Below are 17781 nucleotides of genomic sequence, written 5' to 3'. Positions count from 1 at the left end.
CTAATGAATGTCGATTACACTGTGTGACAAATGGCCTTCTCTGATTTGTAAAGAGCACCTCTCAATTTATGTTTTGTGCAGGGCACAGGATTCTCCAAAGCACATCAGAAGGTCTATATATTTCCCTGCTCCCCCATATCCCAATCTGCTCTGCAATCAGTGACACCTTGCTCACTTACAATTCTGCAGGAGATAGAGTGCTTTTTTCAGATCACGTTCAAGAGGCCACTCTGTTCCCAGCACTTGCAAGGGCTATTATAACAATGGTGGCTTGCTCTGCCTTACCACTCATAAACATAGCAGTGGCCCAAAGTATTTCAGCAAATGGAATAGTGCACCCTGAGTCAAAGAAGAAGATATTAGAAGGAGTGATTGAAAGATTACGCTAAATGGTGGCTTTTAAGAGCAGACTTTAAGAAAGTTGCCAAAGCGCAACCATTAAGCCTTCTCCATCTGGAAGGACAACTGCAGTAGATACAATGGGGCACCACTCCCTTAAACTCCCCTCTAATCCTAACTTGGAACGTAACAGTTGAATTCAGAGCTGGAGTAGACCATTCAGTCCCTTGTGTCTGCTCATCCATTCAATAAGATCATGGCTAATTTGATCCCTCTGCATCCCTGTCTATCTCTGATAACCTTTCACACCCTGCCCCACTCAACAAAAATGTGTCTACCTTGACCTGAAAAATATTCAAAGACTACTCTTCTGCTACCTTTTGAGGAAGTGAGTTCCAAAAACTAGCAACCCAATGTGAGAAACAATCTCCTCACATTGTCTGATATAGGCAAGACCTTCTCATTAAATGTTGACTATTGGTTCTAGATCTTCCCACGAGTGGGAATTTCTTTTTCACATCTGCATCTTATATGTTTCAATCAAGTTGCCTCTAACTCTTCTAAACTCCAGGAGATACATGCCTAGCCTGCACTACATTTAATCATAACACAAATAACCCATTCTAGGTGCTAGTCAGGCACGATGTCTTTTAACTGCTTCCAACATATTTGAATTTTTTCTTAAGTAAATAAAGTGACTAATACTGTACACAATACTATAGATTTAGTCTCACTGGTGTCCTGTATAATTGAAGCATGACCTTCCTACTGTAGTATTCAATCTCCGACAATGAACAATAGCATACTGTTTCTCTCCTGATTACTTGCTGTTTCTGCATACAAACTTTAGTGATTCATGCATTAGGTTATCCAACCTCTTTGTATCCCAGAGCTCTGCAATCTCTCAATGTACAGTTAAATGCTTTCTTAAACATTCATTCCACCAAACTGAACAATTCTACATTTTCCTACATGATATTCCATTTATCAGATATGTTAGCTCATCTATATCTTTTTGTAACTTCCTGGTGACCCTTTTGCAGCTTACATCACCACCTATCTTTGTGTCATGAGCAAGTTTAGAAACAGTGAGTCAAGTTTATCCAGTCATTAATATAAATTATAAAATATTGCAGCCCCAGCACTGATGCTGGCAAATGGGAATAGATCAGTTTAGAATATCTGGTTGGCATGGATGAGTTGGATTGAAGGGACTGTTTCTATGCTGTTTCACTCTATGATTCTCTGATGCCTGTGTGACAGACCACAGATTAAATCATGTCAACCAGAAAATGACTCAATTATGCCGACTCTATTTCTTGTTGGTCAGTCAATCTTTTCTGTCAATGTGCTATCCTTTTCATTAAGAGTCTTTATTTTCCACAATAACTTTTGAAATGAGATATTATCAAGTGCTTTCTCAAAATCTAATTATAATACATCCACTGGCTCCCCTTCATCAACAGCACGTTTAATTCCACAAAGAACTCCCATAAATTGATTAAAAATCATTTTACTCCCACAAAGCCTGTTGAGTCTGCCTGATTAGCTTCAGCCTATCAAAGTGCTTGGATGTTATATCTTTTTAAATAGCTTTTAAAATTTCCTCTATATTTAATTTGAGCCAACTGGGCCACTATTCCCTCAATGTCAATGTTAAAATCCTGGCGCTCTCTTCCTTAATAGTGCTGTGGTTATCCCTACACTAAACAAACTGAAACTGAACAAGAAGGCACCACCATCTCTAGAGCAATTAAGGGGTGAGAAGAAATGCTGGCCTGACATCTATGACCTGTGAAGAGTTAAAAAAAAGTTAGAAACAGAACATCCAACCCAATTTTTACCGTATAAAAATTGAAGGCCCATGTGGCATCCATCTTTCAGAACCTGGACAGTTTGAGAGGCTGCCTGGAACTGGGAAAGTATGAAACAATCAGAATCCCTCCTTACTGGAGGTTTCAGCAGGTCCCCTTGCTCACCCCCTGCTATCCAACACTACAGAGAGAGCAGTTCGTTGATGTCGATGAGAGCACGTCAGGATGTCCCGAAGCCAAAGTTCTTTATAGCCGACAAAATACTTTGGTTGAAGTGCAGTCACTGTTGTCATGTGATTGCCAACTGGCACATGGTTAGATCTTACATATGACACTGAGAGACATGGCCTGGCCATCTGTTTTACAAGTTGGTTGCAGGATAAGTGTTGGCTGTGGTATTTGCTCTTGTTTTTGTAATGCCAAGGGACACTTCATGTTCACCCAGGAAGACAGACAGAGCCTCAATTTAATGCTTCATTCACATGAAAATTCAATATTCCATCAGTACTGTGCTGAGATGTCAATCCAGATTATGTTGGTAAGTTTTTGGACAAGAATAAATCTAGAACCTTCCGATACAAAGATGAGCTGACAGGATAGCTGAAGGATAGCTGACAGCTTCTTAATTTCAGTTTGACGCCTTTCACTGGAAACATATCATTTTTAAGTGTGCCCAGCAGGAAGGATGCAGAGTTAAGGGTTTAAGTTAATTGGAAACATAACCAGAGAGGAGCTGGAATAAAATCTTTTATTTTTACATAATGATTTGCTATGATCTGGAATGCACTGCCTAATGAAGTGATGGAAGTAAATTCAATTGTAAAATGAATTGGAAAATACTTGAAGTGGAAATATTGTGCAACACCATGAAAGAGCAAGAGATTGAAACTAACTAGATAGCAAAGAATTGACCTGATGGGCTGAATGGTCTCTGTCTTTTGATTCCATGATAAAGCATTGTTCAGTGATTGTGCTCTTATCTTCGTTTTGTAATGACTCCCGTTTCCTGAAACCCAAACCATTGGGCATAGCAACTCAACACTTTGCAAAGTGAAATGTCATTTGTTTAAAGGCAGAAGTCTGACAGTCTATCGAAGGTTATTTGTTAACAATTATATGTCTATTAAGCAGCACTTGATCAGTCAATGTGCAAATAGCAAGATCTCTTGGGTTTACTTATTGACAGCTGCCTGCCAATAACCAATCCAGTATGCTTCAGGAAGCACTGCAGCCCAAGGAGAAATTAGGTGGACAGAATAATCATTAGTTTAAAGTGTCTGAAGTCTAACATTATTTTTAGTTTGCATCATTGAATATAAGTTAGCAACTGTTGAAAGCAATGTGCTTTCTGAGAATGAGCTAATTATACTTGATTTCACAGGATGAGGAGAACAGTTTGCCTACAATTTACATTGTGTTCAAATTTATAACAGACAGTGACATGTGTATAATGTATTATTAGAGTCCACTTGTGTTATGGTGCCCCACAGGTTACAAAGCCTTCCTCACTTACAGTGCACAGCTCTCCACAGTTTGGCTCCCTTGTTCTCGTGTCGCCCACACTATCTGCCATATGCTAATAGACTGGTGGGACAAATGGTCATTCTCTATTGATTTATCCCTCATTGCGAAACCAATGAGTAGCTGTACTGTGTGCTTAAAGTGCAACAATGCTAATAAATTTCAAAAAGACCACATCTTCCACATCCTGATCTTAAAGATTGTTGTGAAGCTCAGAGGACTAATGGACTGACATGTATCAGTTATCTTGTATAATTATGAATTACAGCTCATTTTCTTTGTGCTTTGTTGCAAAGATTTAAGTTAAGGCTATTCCATCCGGTTATACCTTTAAGAGAAATTTGTTATAATTTCATCCTCATTTTCAGGCCAAAATTGATCTGATCCATGACGTGACTGAAAGCCAGTGGCATTTGGCACAGATGTTTGAAGAAAAGTGGGGCTCTAAATCTCTTCATTTGATATGAGCAATCTACAAAGGAATTAAAAGGAACTCCCACAATGTGGAGGAGGAACACCTTGATATGACTGGAGCCTCCTCTTCACATTGTCATGAATCTGAATGGGAGCACTGTATGAAACGTGGAAGCAATCAGCCATTTTGAAACACTGCAGATTATTTAGCAGGGCCTTCAAGGACATCATTACCCTTGGTCACTCTTAAAAATGTTAACTATAACTCTAATGAAGGAAAATGTTTCCCAAATGTATGCTTTACTTCAGATTTTAAAATATCCTTTCTTAAATCCTTTGAAGTGAGCAAGACTAAGAGAGTGAGTGCCGACTGTTAGGCATCCCCTTTTACATTGCCTGTGCCAACAATAACATAACGTTCAACATTAAATCTGAGTACAATATTAATGATTCACTAGAGCTTTCTTTTCCAGGATATCAGTAGCAACATCTCATGCTCACAGTGTTATTACTTAAAGTAACATTCTTCCTTTCATTGCCCTAAATGGGTGACTTTTAATTGCTGCCAAATTAGTCATCCATTAGGCACTGAACAAGAATGTGGATCCTATTCGAGTTCCTATATCTCGTTTTGTGTGTATGCATATTTATATATAATATCAGATATAGTAGCTTTGTCTGAAATCCAGCCAAACTCTGCCAAAAGATTGTTGCACCTAAACAAGTGAATGCAGTTCCTCCCTCTCTGGTATCACTAGACAGTCTAACAGTGAGTACAAAACCATTTTCTGTGTAATGATTTGAGCGGCAGTTTTTTTGCTGTCAGTTTATTCGGCAGATGACAGAAACATGTGAAGAAAATACACTGCGTGTAAACACATCTGCGTCAATCACATTTATTTTTCTGTGGGCTTTGTGACAAAGTTAGTGTATGCTAATAATGATTTAGAGTGAGTCTGATGTCTTGCCTTTTAAAAATGGAATCTAAATAGTTCTCTCAGTGTGGTGTGGTATTGTCAGCGTTTACTGAGACAGCTGGACATAAAGAGAGCTAGAACAAAGCTGCCTTCACTGTCATAGACTCAAGTAATACATTGGTATTCAGATAATAAATGAGAAAAAGATGATTAATTTATTTGTAAAACACTTCTGTGCAGGAATAAATCTATTTCTGTCATTTTCAAGTTAAGTGCTATGTATTTGGAATGCACATTAACTAATTTACTCTGCATGCAATATTTTAAAATGGATGCCTCGGCTTTTGTTCTGTCAGGTGCATTGTAGATATTGTATGACAGAAAACTTCGGAATTGTAAAATACAGACAGTGACACATTAAAAAGTTTCGATGTAGCAATTCAAAACAGCCCTCAGCTCAGGCCTACTATTGTCCTTCGTATATTCAATATGGGGCAAAGGGATGTATTCAGGATAGAAATGATAGAAAAGAGTAAATCAAACCCGCTGTGTAACTATTTGAGAATATCCAATCAAACAACGTTAAAAAAAATTCAAAAGCTCCATAATGGTAAACATTGTCTTTTAGAAAATCTTATCGAATACGATCAGGGACACTTTATCATTGCTCAGACTCCGTGCAATCCATCTGCATTCATAAACCGGCAGTATTCATGCCAGCTGTCATGTGTTATCCAAAGCTCTGAAATATTTTACATCCATTAATTCGGAATTACTCCAATTACAAGCTTTCGGTGTGTCAAAGCCCCTGCACAACAGAGACGAGGTGCAGAGCACACTGACGCACCAATCACAGCGCTTCTCTGGCGTCAGGACCAGATGCAAGCAATTTACTTTTATTTCTGCATATTCAGTTCGAGGCAAGCTCAAGCTTCACCTTCGACCCTGAGCCTGCAGGATTCTAACCTCCCCAAATTAAACCTCTTTGCTCACTTATTCCTCTGCGCTCCTTCCCCTGCTAAGCATGCATTTCACTCCATAGCAACCCGAGGCGGGCGTGCTGGTTCATACGACCAACATAATCAGCAATTATTGGAGAAGGGGGAGGGATGGGGGTAGAAATACAGTACTATAATATTATTAGGTGCCGTACAGGAAGTACAATTGAGGTCTTTCCCTCGCCAGTGATTCTCTCACAGCCTGTGCTGTACCATTTTTTACGTGGCAATCTTATCTCGCTGACAACAGCTCAAAATTCCACGTTTATTTTTCAGCCACCAAACATCGAGTACGGTTTGCAACAAAACAGACCTCGTTGAAGATCTTCTCCAAAGCATATTGTTGGCATCATAAACATCTAAAAGGTCATAGCTGGTAGGCACATTTATCCGCACAATCTGCATATCATGACGATTAGACTTGCTTTTTTAATATTAATCTTTATCTGGACAATAACTGGGATTCCAAGTGATGTGTGTTTTATAATACAAAGTGCATTTATTTATTGGATGAGGTGAGATTTCTGTGTATTTTAGCAAGGAGTTAAACTGAAAATTCATTAAGCAATTAAGTCATTCAATTATTTGCCTGTGGCAGATAAAGGTTTTGCCCTGAATTCCATTGGCCTGGATTATGTTTCTTCCTTACAATGGTGCTTTATGCTGCTGATGAATATTAATTGCCAATCTCAGAATTCTGCATCATGGGTAAGAAGGGGAAGGAGTGGGTTAATGTCAGGGGGTTAGTGGAGATAGTGGAATGGGGGGGGGGGGGGGGGGGGTTCATCAGCCTAGCTTCCTTCTTCTTCTGCTCTCTACATCCCACATTCCGAAGCTAATTCCCTCTGTCAAAAGGCTCCTCCTTGCTGTTCTCTTCCATTGCCTCCTCTCCAGCTTTGTCAATTCTTCTCCTCCTCTGCTCCTCATCTCTGCTCAAGGGCCTTAACTATTTACCGGCACAGACTGCGGGGAGGGAAAAATGTCAATAACAGAGGAGGAAATGTAAAATAGGGAGGCGAAGAAGAACATATTTAAATTTCCAATTCCCGTTATGCTGGAATTTGCATTAATAAACATAAGACTATGCAACAACTGAGGAGAAATAGAGACAAGATGAAATGTCTCACTAAAGTGCTTGGCATTTGTTCTGCTTGTCTCCAATGAAGCTCATCAATTGTTGGTCTTTGTTGAATGATCCAAATTTTTCACTGTTCAATCGACCTTTTAGCCTTTCCTTTCCACATCGCCCATGACAATCAGGTTACTGAAAACTGAAGACCTCACTTGAATTTCTTCACAAGATTTAGGTCCATTTGTATCTGGAGCTTCAAGCCAATTTCTGCTTCCTCAACCTTAAAATATGTGCCCATCTTACTTAATGACTTTAACTCACACCTAGGTAATTCCAAAGTTGTATGATATTAAGTTTTATGAAATTGAGGTAAGTTGAATTTTGCTCATTTGATATCACTGTATGTACAGCACTTTTCAAAAAAATACTAGGTTAGGAAAGCTCCAAGCCTCTTTACGCTTCCCCATTCTTTTAATGACACCTTTTGATATACAACTACAATTTGTTTTTGCCTGAACAAGACAGTTCACTGTATGTGAAGCACTTTGGGGTTTCTGAGGAGTATCATAAAGTTTATTTTTTTATTCAGGCGTTTGTGAGCATCATTGCCAAGATTATAATTTTAATTCTGATCCCCAGCTTGCCTTGAGAAGGTGAGATTGGTGAGACACCTTCTTGGACCATGCTGATCACAATGTTGTCTGCCAGTTTCAATGAAGCTACATTGCTTACCTGGTCATTTCTGAGGGCAGTTACCAATCAACCACATTGCTGTGGATCTGGATCACTGATGAGGCCAGACCAGACCAGACCAAACCAGACTAGACCAGACCAGATAAGGTTGGCGGAAATTCTTCCCCAGAGGTCATTCATAAACCAGCTGTTTTTTTTTCCAGCAACAACGTATTTTCACAGATGTAATGACTTCTTATTTCATTCCACAGTCAGACTTTAAATTCCTTAACAGCCCTTGGTGAGATTTGAATTGATTTTTATGGATTGTCCACCCCAATTGGGGAACACAAGCCATAATGGCTAAACTTGCTGTATGAGTGACAAATGAAAAACCACAAATAAGATTCTACTTTTTAGAGCATTTATTTTAACATACATAAGAAACAGTATGAATAAAAATGAATTAACAGGCAAATAAAATGATCAATTTATTTTTAAATAATCTTTACATTTTTGATACCGTTTATGTAACTACAACTATTTCCCCTCAGCGGGTGTGGCATTACATCGCTACACAGTGCCACAAGGTCCTGTAATTTACTCACACAGAGTCGAATAAGAGCACTATCTGAGGACAGCTTTAACTTGCAAATTTCACAGATATAATTACGATAAGCAAGTTACACTTCTCTCAACACTCTTCCTCAGGTCATGATAGTCCTGATGGTGTAAGATTCCAGAGTTCCTTTTCAACTGACTAATTAACAATACCCTACTTCATGGTTTAGCCAATTCTGAGAAAATACTCAGCTTTTTCACAAAGCTAAACTCTTCACATATCATTCCCAGTCTCAAACTGGGTGTGATATCTTGAACCTCCAACAACCCCTGTCTCTTTTTCTGCCAAACAGAATGACAGACTTAAAGAGATCTGCTTCTTCTCCTCCAAAGAATTAGCTGTGTTCTTCTTTCTGTCTGTGTCCTCATCTTGTCTGGAGAAGAGAAGAATAAAAAAAAGGTCTTCAAAACATTATTGGTACACAATTCCGTCCAGCTGACAAACCACAAAGCTGAGTAACAGTTGTGAAGGAAGAAGCTTTGGATAGAAAACATCACTAGAGGCACTGAAGGACAATGTAAGTCACACAAAAAAATTTGCAGACAGCAATAGAGGAATATCACCTTTAAAAAAAGCAGTAAGAGCAGTAAAAGCTCATAGCAGGCAAATCAACTGACCCTGAAACAAGGCTGACTATCAGACACCCAGAGTAGATTTGATCCCTGAAGGGAAGATATGTTTTCACATGAAAAACTAGGCTGAGGAGCATTGTTAAGACTTCTAAACATAATTCCTGAATGATTTAATTGATGATAAACTTATCACCAGCAGGTTAAGACAATTTTTCAGATACAGACTCAAAGAAAATCGATTAACAAAGGAAAAAACAGATAAGAAATTTGCAATATCAGAGACTCAATAGTGGAGTTATCAAAACCTTATTATTTTGACAGAACGACTAAGTACGTTTATTGATCTTATGAATTAAAATACAAAAGATTGGTTAAAGAAAAAGAGCATGAATCTAATTATCTGGTGTTGAAGTTAGTGTAAAACTATCTTGGACACTAACATCAACTCGAATGAATTCATGGCAGCTATATTTAATACTTTAAAAAAACATCATTGAATTTTTGGATAAAGCCATTTTGGAGACATTCTAACCATAGGTCCTTGGGAAGTTCTTCAGCCAACTTGGAAAAGGTTTTTTTTATTGGTTTCTAAGAAGACCCTACAAAATTGGTAAAGGAAATATGAAATTTACATTGAAAACAGCATTTTAAAAAGTAGGAATAGTTTGCAGGTTTAATACATAACAACAAAGACTCAACCGAAACTAGATGATTAATTCCACAAGATGACAAAATTATCAACGACTTCAAGTTCCAGTCTTCAATCAAATACTGCATGACATTTGCTATACCAATCTTTCTACATAAAGAACTGTTAGCCTTCTGGTCCATTTGGTAAATCAATGAATTGGAGGACGTGGAAAACACGATTCTAAAAATTTCCTTTAGCTTCTGGTTTGGATGCCAAGTCAAGTCAATAGGTACATTCATGCCTTAGAACAGAACCTTGAAGAGCAAATCAAAACCATAAGAGATCAACCTTGATGTCAAGAGCAACAGTGCATGGATTGACTTATTCACTTCTTGTGAAACTTCACTTCTTTCGAGGGAATGTCATCTGATGTTAATAATGGAGCACAAGAAGTATAATTGTAAACATAATTCTCATAAACTCTTACAGTTACATCAATGCATGTTGCTTCAGCCTGCTCAATTGAATTTCTGAGCCAGTAGAAAACATTGAAACCACAGCTTTACCTCAAGTATTTTTATAACTTAATGTGGACTTTCCTTATGTATTTATCAGCACAGACAAATCTAGTCAAAGACTTGGAAAAGACTCTCACTGACCACATGGTCTCTACCTTTGTCTTTCTTTCTCCTTTTTAAAGTGTTGTTGTTTCGATCTTCTTTCTTCTAAGTTCCAAAGCAATGCAATAGTTTATAAAACCGTAATTTCTACTCCTTGAATTTGAGGAAATTAGCTCCAAAACTTAAAATACTTCAAAAAAGGAGCAGCTCTTACAGCCACGGTTTTATTTTTCCCATCCTCTATCTTGGATTAGAATGACAGCAGAAAGATTTAAAAGGGCAACTTTTTCACGCAGAGGGTGGTGCGTGTATGGAATGAGCTGCCAGAGGAAGTGGTGGAGGCTTTACAACATTTAGAAGGCACCTGGATGGGTACATGAATTGGAATGGTTTAGAGGGATATGGGCCAACTGCTGGCGAATGGGGCTAAATTAATTTTGGATATCTGTTTGGCATGGACGAGTTGGATTGAAGAGTATGTTTTCATGCTGTACATCTCTATGACTCTATGACCCAGAGAGATAAAGAAAGAAGTGTAAGGTAATTTTTGTCATGCAGTTATAGTCACAGAGGTCTTCAGAACAGAATGTGCTCTCAGCTTATCAAGCCGATGCTGGTCAAGAATAACCACCTAACTATTCTAATCCAATTTATCGGCACTTGGCCCTTGACCTTGTATATCTTGACATTGTAAGTGTATATCTAAATACCTCTTAAATGTTATGAGGGTTTCTGCCTCAACCACCTTTTCAGACAAGGACTTACAGATTCCCACCACCTTCTCGATGAAAAAAACATTTCTCCACATCCCCTCTAAACCTCCTGCCCCTTATGCTAAATCTATACCCTGATTGGTTGATTCCACTACCAAGGGGAAATGTTTCTTCCTGTCTGTCCCCCTCATAACTCTATACATCTAAGTCGTGTTCCCCCTCAGTCTCTTTGGCTCCAAGTGAAACAATGCCGGTCTATCCAATCTCTCTCCATAACTGAAACACTTCAGTCCAGGTGACATCCTGGTAAATCTCTTCTGCACCCTCCCCAGTGCAATGACATTCCCTCCTATAATACAGATTCCAGAACTGCATGCAATACTGTGTCTGTTACATGACCAACGTTTTTATACACTTCCCAGCACAACCTCCCTGTCCTTAAATTATATGCCTCGGCTAATAAAGGGAAGTATTCCATATGCATTGTTAACTATTGTAATGACCTGAAATGCTACTTTAAGGGATCAGTGAACATGCGCACCAAGGTACCACTGATTTTGGTTCTTTTAGGTTCTACTGTTCATCATGTATTTCCTTGCCTTGTTATAAAAAAAGTAATCTAAATCACTCACTTGAGTATATGATATATATGTTAACAAATGTTTACATTAGAAGAAAGCTTCTTGTGGATAGATATTGAGTAAGGGTTTCAGGATCCTGCACATCACTGAGTATAAATAGCACAGTATAGGCTAAGTTAGAATATCCTAGATTGGGAGATTCACGTCAGCACATTGATATGAACATACAAAGATGATGGGTTAGTCCTTACCTAACACAACTACAGGGCAGAGCCTGGTATATCTATGATGACCATATATATCAGTATTTAATATTAATGCGTAATAAATAATGCTACTTTGAAATCCAAGGCTGAAAGCAATTCTTGACTTTGCCTTCTTCTCTACAAAGTCTGTCTTAAACTCAAACTCAATGTCATTAAACCACGTGATAAAAGAGTCTGTGTGCATTTTAAGAAAGCATTTTTCATAAATGGTTAATCAAATTGAGACTCATGGAATAGAAATGACATTGTCAGCTTGGATTAAAAAAAAGATAAAAGCACAGAAACAGTTTTGGCAAATGGCTGTTCTCCAGAATGGAAGACAGTAGAAAGTGGTGCTACTTAAGACTCTGGTCTTCCTGCTATAGGAAAGAAATAAAACTTGAAAGGGTGCAGAAAAGATTTACAAGTGTATTGCCAGGTTGGAGAGTTTGAGCTATAGGGAGAAGCTGAATACATTGGGGCTGTTTTCCCTGGAGTGTCAGAGGCTGAGGGGTGACCTTGTAGAGCTTTATAAAATAATCGGGGCATGGATAGGTTAATAGACAAGGTCTTTTATTTCCCAGGGTAGGGGAGTCTAAAACTGGAGAGTAAGTTTAAGATGAGAGGGGAAAGATCCAAAAGGGTCGAGGGGCAACTTTTTCACGCAGAGGATGGTGCATGAATGGGATGAGCTGCCAGAGGAAGTGGTGGAGGCTGGTACAATTACAACATTTAGAAGGTATTTTTGTATGTGCGTACAGAAGGGTTTAAATGGATATGGGCCATGTGCTGGCAAAAAGGACTAGATTAATTTAGGATATCTGGTCGGCATGGATGAATTGAACTGAAGGGTCTGTTTCCATGCTGCGCGTCTCTATCACTCTTTGACTCTAAGAGTAAAACTTTGAATCACTGCTGCCCTCGATGTATATACATTACTTTAATATAAGAATGAGGTGTGGTGGTTAGAAATATAGAAAATAAGAGCAGGATTATGTCATTTGCCCTATTAAGCTTGTTCTGCCATTCAACACAATCATGGCTGATCCCCTATCTCCATGACATATTCCCATCCTCACCCCATCCATTTTGACAATTTTAGCTTCTAGAAGTCTATTCCTTTCTGAAATATATTAAATGACTTCTCCTCCAACACCTTATATGATAGGAAGTTCCATAGGTTCACCATCCTCTGAGTGAAGTAATTTCTCCTCATCTCTGTCCAAAATGGCCTCCTGTGTATCCTGAGACCATGACCCGTTCTTCTGGACTGCCTGACCAGGGGAAACCTCATTCCTTCATTCAGTCTATACAGACATTTTGTATGTTTAAATGAGATTCCTCACATTGTTCTGACCTCTAATGAGTGCAGGCCTAGTCAATCCAAACCATTCTCACTGGGCAAACCAGCCATCCCAGGAAACAGTCTGGAGATGTAATGTACTCCCACTATGACAAACCAGTGAGTGTGGTCTCACTAAAACCCTGCTCAGCTGAAGTAAAGCTTCTTTGGTCTTACAATAAAACCTTCTTGCAATGAAGGCCAACATGTTATTTATCTTTCTAACTGCTTTCTGCACCTGCATGCTTGCTTCCGGTGGCCAGACTGCAAGGATACTCAGGACCCTTTGTGCATCCATATTTCACAAATTGTCACCATTTAAATAGTACTCAGTCATTCTGTTCTTATCGAAGTGGACAGCTTCACAATTATACTGCATCTGCTGTGCATATGTCCACTCACTCAACTTGTCCAAATTGCCTTTGAAGGCTCTTTATTGTCTTACTCACCACTTACAATCTTACCTAATTCCGTACTATCAGTAAACTTGAAAAAATTGCATTTGATTTCCCCATCCACCTTATATATATTGTGAATAGCTGGGGCTCATGCTTTAAGTCCTGCAATGCCCCATATTTCACTCCAGAAAATACCCACTTATTCAAACTCTGTGATGCTTGTTTGCTAAACAATGACTCAACCCATGACAGTACATTACTACTAATGCCATGTGCTTTGATTTAACACTTTGACCTCTTATGTGGGAAAAAGCTTTCTGAAAATCCAAATATACCACATCTGTGGGTTCTCCCTTATCCATTCCTTCAGATACATGCTCAAAAAAACTCTAGCCAGTTTGTCAAACATTATTTCTTTTCCAGAAATCCATGTTAAGATTTGTGTAATCCAGTTGGTATATTCCAAGTGTCCTATCATCACATCTTTTGCAATAGTGTCCAGCATTTTCCCTGTTACTGATATTTAACAGATTAGATTAGATTACTTACAGTGTGGAAACAGGCCCTTCGGCCCAACAAGCCCACCCCTTGTCCACTGAAGCGCACCCACCTTACACCTAACACTATGGGCAATTTAGCGTGGCCAATTCACCTAACTTGCACATTTTTGGACTGTGGGAGGAAACCAGAGCACCTGGAGGAAACCCACACAGACACGGGGAGAATGTGCAAACTCCACATAGTAAGTCGCCTGAGGCGGGAATTGAACCCGGGTCTCTGGCGCTGTGAGGCAACAGTGCTAACCACTGTGCCACTGTGCCGCCCACATGATGTGCACTTTTCTCTCTCCTTTCTTTTTGAATCATGGTGTTACATTTGCCACCTTCTAATCTACTGGAACTGTTCCAGAATCCACAAAAATTTAGACAACAATGACCAAGGCATCCACTATTCCCATTGTTATCCTGAGATATGGTTTATCAGGCCCTGGGGATTTATCAGATTTCAGTTCCAACAATATTTTTCACAATAATTAATCTCCTTCAATTCCTCTTTCAAAATAGACCCTGGATTCACTCGCTTTATTTTTACAAGTTATTTGTGTCTTCTTCTGTGAAGACAGAACAAAAATAATTGTTGAATCACGCTTCCATTTCAGTGATCTCCATTATTAATTTTCCCATTTAGGTTGGAAGGGCTTACATTTGTCTTTACTATTTTGTACAGACAAAAGAAGCTCTTACACTCCAATATTCTTTTTCCTTGCAATTTTACTCAAACTCAATTTTACCCTCTTTGTTCTATTTGCTGAATTCTAAACTGCTCCCAGTCATCAAGTATGCTCATTTTTTCTAGCAATTTTATCAAACTCCACTTTGGATCTGATAATCTCTTCAATTTCTTTTGTCAATCATGTCTGGGTTATGTCTCTTTTAATGTTCTTTTGCCCAAAGGAATCTTTAACTGCTATAATGCCTGCGGTGTTACTGGCTCAAATGATGTGAAGATTTCAGTTTTGTGTACTTTCCACAGTGACTCCTGATCTGCTCCAGTTTGGGTAAGATGCTAAAAGAGTGCCTCTGCCTTTGGAAGCAAACTTCTGATGGAAATGTAAATAATTGAAAACAGCTCAGTTGTTTAGAAGTAGATATGTTCACAGAGGCTCAATATTGGATGAAAAAATATTAAAATGTTACCTCATTATCCAACCTCAGTTCCAGAAATAGAGAATCAAATCATGGAAAGAGCATGGGAAAGCAATGGGAGAGGGATAGGAGACAGAAAAGAATCCAAAGGCTGACAATAAGTGAAAATGTGAGACACTTTCTGTGTTAAGAATCATCGAGTCATAAAGATGTACATCTTGATCCAACTTGTCCATGCTGACCAGATATTCTACATTAATCTAGTCCTAGTTGCCAACATTTGGCCCATGTCCCTTTAAATCCTTCCTATTCATATAGCCATCCAGATACCTTCTAATTGTTGTAATTGTACCAGCCTTCACCACCACCTCTGGCAGCTCATTCCATACACACAGTACCCTCTGCATGAAAGATATGCCCCTTAAGTTCCATTTAAATCTTTGCCCTCTCACAATAAACCTATGTCCTGTAGTTTTGGACTCCCCTTTCCTGGGGAAAAGACCTTGCCTATTTACCGTATCCATGCCTCTTATGATATTATAAATCCTCTATAAGGTCACCCCTCAGCCTCCGATGCTCCAGGGATAACAGCCCTAGCCTATTCAGCCTCTCCCTATAGCTCAGACCCTCCAACCCTGGCAACATACTAGTAAATATTTTCAGATTCCTTTCAAGTTTCAGAACATCCTTCCTATAGCCGGAAGATCAGAATTGCATGCAATATTCCAAAAACGGCCTAACCAATGTCCAGTACAGCTGCAACATGACATCCCAACTCCCATACTCAATGCACTGACCAATAGAAGTGATGGACACAGCCCTTGTTACACGTTGGCAGATATTTACTAGTGCAACCGAATTATTTCAAATGAAGCATCCAATTCATTCATGAACGCTTGCTTGGAAAATTGATATTATCCCATTTGAACTGTACGGTAGCAATCTGACTGTAATCACAATTTCATAATTACTTAAACATTTCTTTTACATGAGTTTTAACAAACTGAATCAGTTTGGAGGGTTTAATTGCTCATTTAATGAATTCATCATTGGATAAGCATTGATTGTCATTCTAGAAATGAGTTGATGTGGTGAGTTTCAAATAAATTCTTTTAAAAAAGTTACTATTGTCAGAATTAAGCCTCTCTGTGCATCCTGTCTTTCAGATGATCTGATTCCAGATACAGTTTTTACGTTTAAAATGTTAATGTGACACAGACATCAAACATCATATGTCCCAATCCCTTCTAATTCCAACATAATCTGTGGCATTGATTTTCAATTTCTCAATGCATATAGCATCCAGGTAGTTGACCTCAATGTACATATGGCCTCTTCTCACTAGGAAAACCACTACTAGGTTTATACTCATGCAAATGGCCTCTGAAATTGTGATGCTCTGTGCTGGCCACGTAGAAATACTTACATCATAATGTAGTCACCGTCATTACCCTACATGACCACAAGATGGCTAGATCCTTCAAAAAACAAAGGTCCATTGACCCAACTTTTATATTCATGACAAACAAGTTTGAAGTTCATGTGTACTCATGGAAAACTGGGAAAGAGAGGAAAAGAACATTGGAGTAGGTGTAGGCCATTACTTCCCTCGAAATTGCTCTGTCAGAGGTTTGGGGTGGCATGGTGGCTCAGTGGTTAGCACTGCTGCCTCATAGCGCCAGGGACCCAGGTTGGATTCGAGCCTCAGGTAACTGTCTGTGTGGAGATTGCATGTTCTCTGAGTGGATTTCCTCTGGATACTCCAGTTTCTTCCCACAGTCCAAAGGTGTGCAGGTCCGGTGGATTGGCTGTGCTAAATTGCCCATAGCATGCAGGGCTGGCTGGATTAGCTGTGGGAAATGCAGAGGTGCAGGAATAGGGTGGGATGTTCTTTCGAGGGTTGGTTTGGACACGATGGACCAAATGGCCTGCTTCCACAGTGTAGGGGTTCTATGATCAACTACTTTAATTATATTTTTCCACACAATCTTCATTTCTGTTGGTGCAATTGGTGTCTAGGAATCTATTGATTTTGATGTTGAACATTACCAATAACTGACCTACAAGGGGAACAGAAAAAAAAGATAGAGAGGAACTGTTTCAATTCGATAGTGAACCTAGGATTAGGTAGGTAGGTAGGTACAGTAAGAGCCAGGCTTTTCAGGAGTAAAGTTAGGAATGCATAAATTCCAAACTGCAATTGTTGCGAGATAGATGATTAGATTTAAAAGTGAGATTGCTAGATTAGAAGTATTTGCAGGTCACGGCTGTTTGTTAGCTCAGATTGTTTGCAATGCCAATTCAGCAACATTGACTTCCTGTACAGGCTGCTATTACAATGAAAGACTCACCTTCTGAATTTCTCTCCTCCCCTCCCCTGAGGTCAGGTGACTCTCAGATTAAACTACCACCAGTTGTCTCTCTTTCTCTAATGGGAGAGCACCCCTGGGCTGGCTTTACCTTTTACAGGAAAGAGTGTCCTTCAAAAACAATGACTTGCTCTTGTGTAACACCTGTGATATGTCATGGTGTTTCACAGAAGAGTGGACAAAATAACATCAAGCTGAAGTCGGAGATCATAGATCCAGTCCTGATAACAATGAAAGGAATTCTTCCATTTTTAGTACAAGTGTTTTGGGATTCATGGTGCCTGGACCACCATCG

The 17781-nt window shown here is 39.1% G+C and overlaps 1 long non-coding RNA gene across 1 annotated transcript in view; it reads left to right on the top strand.

The window, feature by feature from the left end:
- Positions 1 to 4682: 4682 nt before the first annotated feature.
- Positions 4683 to 17781, top strand: part of LOC122541050 — a 45434-nt gene continuing 32335 nt past the window's right edge. The window contains exons 1-2 of the long non-coding RNA XR_006309500.1: positions 4683 to 4857; positions 6280 to 6379. This is a non-coding gene — a long non-coding RNA (uncharacterized LOC122541050). The remainder of the gene's footprint in view (positions 4858 to 6279; positions 6380 to 17781) is intronic.

Source organism: Chiloscyllium plagiosum, chromosome 36, assembly GCF_004010195.1.
Source record: "Chiloscyllium plagiosum isolate BGI_BamShark_2017 chromosome 36, ASM401019v2, whole genome shotgun sequence".
In the NCBI taxonomy this organism is placed as follows: Eukaryota; Metazoa; Chordata; class Chondrichthyes; order Orectolobiformes; family Hemiscylliidae; genus Chiloscyllium; species Chiloscyllium plagiosum.
Note: the sequence above shows the minus strand (reverse complement) of the source record. Positions and strands in the feature narration are given on the sequence as shown.